The following is a 5,588-nucleotide window of genomic DNA, read 5'->3' on the forward strand; positions in this document are numbered from 1 at the left end:
GTTAGATTATTCTTTGTTCTTTTTTAAATTAAAAATTTTTTTTTCTAAAAATAGAAGCCAAAAATTCACAGTGTTTAATTTGGATATCTTTTAGTGCTATAGATAGCAGTTTCTAAAAAGGTATTTCTGAAAGATTAGAATTTCCTGTACTTTATGTGGGTGCTGCTAAATTCATAGTAAGCTAAATTTACTTGGAAATCAAAAAATTAATTAAAAAATTTGTCTCTGAGAAAATAAGACAAATGGTAAAATAAATAATATTTATTGAAGAATTAGGGAAAAAATACTTTTAGGGACAACTTGAAAAACATGAGACAGAACACCAGAGCAGTGGGTACCTGTGGGGACGGTGTGGGTACTGGTAACCAGGCCTTGAGAAGTCATCTGAGACAAGGCAGGAGTGAAGCTATAGGGGAATGCTTTCACTTTTCTGCTTCCACAAGAGATGCCCTTGCCTATAAGACACCTTGGTAATCTTGCCTACATTCCCCACATGATGGAAAAGTGAGAGAAGGGTGTCCAATTGGTAGGATAGAAGAAGCAGCAATACAATCTTATATACACATTTGTCTTGGTACTAATTGTAAATTCAAATCTGAGTTCTGATATTAACTTACTCTGTAACATGTCTTCATACAGATATGGAATGATGGTAAGTACATATGAAAAGAAAACAAAATAAAAACATTAATGTGGTGTAAGGGCCAGCCCTCCACACAACCTGTGGGTATCCCCAATGCTCGGTGGTGACAAGAGAATGAAAGAAAGAAAGCTAAGAAACAAGACAGGATACGAAAAGAGTGGGCCTAAAGGATCATCACCACCTAAAGCAACGAACACCAGCAATGGCCTGGTGTTCTGGGTTAATTCAGTATTTATTGCATACATTGTATCCAAATCAACAAATGAATAATCATGGAGGAAAGCAAAAAACTGCACTGTACATCACCCTTTACAGTATTTACCACTTTAACTCAGCTATTCTTTGACTAATTCAGCTAAGTTGCTCTTTACTTATACTCTATGTTGTTTCTAAACTAAAGAATTGGGATGCAGTTAATGAAAAAAAGAACAAAGCTTAGAAGCAGGATCTGAAAGCAAACAGCAAGTTTGACCATGCACACAGTTTCCACAGGAGGCAATTAAGTTTCGGGTCCCTGCAGGGCAGATGGGCTGATACCACACCCATACTGAGAGGGAGGGAGGGAGAAAGAAACTTTTCCTCTTACCTAACTCAAAGAGATTGTCCCTCTTATCAGGGAAGCCAGCTGCCTATGCTGTTCCCAGCACATCTGGCAATGCTCATTCAGCCCCTAGAGACCTTTGTAGAGGTTCTCTGTGGGGGAAGGGTCAGGCCTGTAAGACATTTCTTGTCGTTTTTATGCAAGGCCTGTCCTGTCCTGTTCAACAGACTTTGGGGGCTCTTCATATGCATTGTGATCTCCCTGTGCACATGCTCTCTGAGATATCCACATCTTCCATCTTTTCCTTATCCATTGCTTCACAATCTGTATTCCCTAATTGTTAAAATATTTCATGAATTCTAATCCAAATAAATACTTTAAGAGGACAGCTTTGTAAGCCTCTACACTTCAACCTCTACTCTCACATTTTCACTCAAAATACTAGCCTTATTTAGTCTAGTACCAGAAATTTTGAGAAACATAAGAAAAGTGATTAATTTTAAATAACCACAATACTCCAAACAAAGGGACTGGCACATGGAAGAGGAGAAAGATCAAGCCAGAATTCTATTCACTTCATCCTAAATATCAGATGTACTCTGTATGGAATGTTTCCGGCTGTAAGAAAATTTCAAAAATTTATGCATGTGTCAATCTGCGCTCAGCAAAACACACCTCTTTTTGAGAGCTTACATATAGATATGTAGGGCTTATTTTTTTTTTATTTTTGACATCTTTTTTTATCAAAAACTTCCATGAGACCCAGTAAGAACAAGCTAGCAAAGTTAAAACGTGTAGTATAAGACCTAAATGCTTCTTAGTGAAAAAAATAAACAAGTTAATATGATATTTTAATTAGTTTCAAATTTAGTTTATTTTATTGGTCTATAGCTTATTATTCATACTCTGATTTGAACTATTTATAATAGGAACAGTATGTACTAAGAAGGATTTGGGAAAACTCCAAGAAATCATTGGGCAAATACTCTTCTCATTTAATTGGGATCAAGTTGCCTCCTTGTTGTTTCACGTTGATTATGAATCCAAATCTACATTTCATCTTTGCTCTTTTCCTCTAGATGAAATCCTTTATTAATGCAAGAGATTACTGACCTTAGAGCTTTAAAATTTTTTTAAGACATTTTAAAAATGTGACAGCTACTGACATTTAACAATACAATAAACAACAAAGCTGGTTTTTTTTTTTTCCTTCTTCCTTTCTCTACTGTCTTTGGGAACTTGGCAGAGTCATTTAATTTGTAGTGCTTTCAACTTACAGAAAGAAAAGAAAAACAAGGTGATTGAACTTTGATTTTTTCTACTTGATGATCCTGAATAAAATGCAAAGGTTTCATATACATAAGTTAATAGACAGCTAGATATACACAGGTTTATACATGTTGTTTTTGTGCTACTAGACATCCAAGAAACTACATTGTACTGTCTACATAAGTCAAATGGAACATCCAGCAAGTAGCGTCATTTCCTTAATGAAGATGTTTTATGTATTTATCATATACGCAGACACCAGTGAGTGGATGGAGGCAGCATTATCCTTCCCCTTATCTGCAGCTCACTGCATGCAGCTTTAATTATTTTAAGCCTGACCAATCAGTCTAGTACTCAACACTCAACATGTGTCTGAGTAAGAAAAACCCTTATGTAAATTGAGTACTTTGTTTACCCCAGGCCTGGCAGTGGGAACAGTCTGAGGACTATTCTAAAGCCTGACATTGACTGTGACAAGGTGTGGCCTTGCCAGTGAGAAGAGAGACAAGAGAAGTCTAAAAATGCCAAAATTACTGGCACTTTAAGCCTTTTTACTCAAGTATAAAAACAACTAAGCCCAAACTATTCTTCCTCATATATATAGATGTGTGTGTATACACACATACATATATTTTTGTAGAGTTAAAGACATTCCTATCATCTGAGGAAAGGAGATGGGTTTATATTAACAGACATTAATAGGCAAGGAAGGTGAGTTGTGGTATGTACTTGGTCATGCCCAATGGCTCACAATTGAATTATCACTAAAATATATTACATTAGAGTTGCTGGATTTTGTGATAGTACTATGTGAATCACATTGATGTAATAGATAGATTCTGGAAATTAATAAATTTAATGTGTTAATACATTTATTTAATAAATTAAATGTGTTAATTTTAATAAATTAATAAATCAGAAATTAACATGTCTTGTGTTATTAAAAATATTATATCGAATTTGTAAGATGTAATTTCTTAATGTATTTATGTAGCCTATAGCAGTAACACTTGCTTATTCTTAATCAAAATCTTTTTCTTTTTCTTTTCTTTTCTTTTCTTTTTTTTTTTTTTTGAGACAGAGTCTCAAGCTTTCACCCTCAGTAGAGTGCCAGGGTGTCATAGCTCACAGCAACGTCCAACTCTGGGCTCTAGTGATCTGCTTGCCTCATTTTTCTATTTTTAGTAAAGATAGGGTTCCACTTTTGCTCACACTGGTCTTGAACTCGTAAGCTCAAGCAATCCACCTGCCTTGGCCTCCCAGAGTACTAAGATTACAGGTGTGAGCCACTGTGTCTGGCTTCTATTTTTTTTAATTTGTAATTATTTTTGACCCTTTAGACAAATACTTATTGTTAAAAAAGTTATAATATTCCATTTCTAGCTTCTGGGAACCCCTAAATGAAAAAAACATAGTCTCTGCCTTTAAGCTTTTGCATTGTCATGGAGCTAGATTTAAGTGTAAACCAGAGGCAAGAGGATTCTGCTTGCATTTCACTCCCAAATTACTGGTTTGGGACTATGAGTTTAACTGGCACATGAGTATTTTTAAATAAGGTAGGCAGACAGCAGATTTTAATTTAGCTGGAAAATATTTCTCTATTGTCAATTTTTGGAGTACAGAGATAATCAAGATACCAGTTTTGATGTAATTCTCTCATTACTTATTTATTATTTATGTACTTATTTGTTTTGTGGAGTAGATTTTCTATGATAATTGCGTATGATGTGTTTAATAGTATTAGCTTTGGAGGAAGAAGGACTAAGCCACTAGAAGAATTGGGTTTTCATTCATTAAGATAAGTAAAATGTCATAAAAAGTAGATTAACAGAACATATATCAGAAGTTAGTTTCTAGAAATGTCAAGCTCATGGTGGAAGAATATTAAATTCAGGTGTCCAGTGAACTATTGCATAAATGATCCTGAAATTTTTGGAAGAGTACTGAGTGAGTGATAGAGATTTCAAAGCTCATCACATTTAAAATCATAGGAGTAAATGTATACAGAGCAGGGAAGATAGGAGAAGAAAAAGGGAGAAGACTGAAGACTGAACTAATACATAGACAGAGGGGTCAGAAAAGAGGAAGAAAACACAGCACAGACTAATTAGAAGGAGTAGCCAGTCAGACAGAGGGAGAACTGAGGAAACAGCAAACCAGAAGCAAACTGAAGACTTGCTTCAACATGGGAGAGGGACTCAGTGATGTAGTGGATCTATGTCAAATGAGAATGGTTGCTGGAATACATGAAAGCTTGGCCAGGGGATTCAGGAGTAACCATAACAAGAGGTGAAAACCTGCCTGGAGTGAGTGAGAGGCAAGAAATGGAAGCAGAGACTGTAGACAGCACTTTTGAGTTCTATGTCTTCTTTCATTAAAACTTCAATGACTACAGTGAGAATGATTTTAGTGGGTTTATGCTAATGTGGAATAAAAGTACAGATATTTCAGAAATGGTAACAGACCAGATGGGTACTGTCTACTCATTTGGAGATTCATTTTAGTTCCATTGAGCTCAATTATGACTCCCTAGTAACGTGTCTCAAAATACACATTTCATGAAAATCTTACCAAAGTGAAAAATATGTTTTATATACGTTTTATATGATGGAAAAATCTTGTAACCTTTCTTTACTATCCAGTTGAAGCATATTTTCATATTTGTTTTATTGCTTTTTATTTTTTTGGAGGAGACTCAATTTTATTATTATTATTATTTAATTTTAAGATTAAAATATGGGTACAAATGATTAGGTTACATTGTTTGTGTTTGTTAGGTAATGTCCAAGTTGTAGTTGAGTCCTTCACCCAGAAGGTGTGCCATGCACCCCTAACATTGTAACATCGGACATGTTAGGTGGGGGTACAACAATTCTCTTTTCTTCCCCTTCCTCCACTTGAATTTAATTGTATTTTTTTCTTGCATGAGCATATAATTGTTTATCTACTAGTTTCATATTCATGTCGAATTCACTGGATGCTTGCTTTTCTGTTCTTATGACAGATACTTAGGAGGATGTTTTCCGAATCCATCCAAGTGAATACAAAAAATATAAAGTCTCCATCTTTCTTTGTGACTGAATAGCATTCCAAGGTGTACATAAACCACAGTTTATTTATTCATGAGTTGATGGG

The sequence above is a fragment of the Otolemur garnettii genome, unplaced genomic scaffold (assembly GCF_000181295.1).
Source record: "Otolemur garnettii isolate 467f Iridium unplaced genomic scaffold, OtoGar3 scaffold00240, whole genome shotgun sequence".
NCBI classification, from domain to species: domain Eukaryota; kingdom Metazoa; phylum Chordata; class Mammalia; order Primates; family Galagidae; genus Otolemur; species Otolemur garnettii.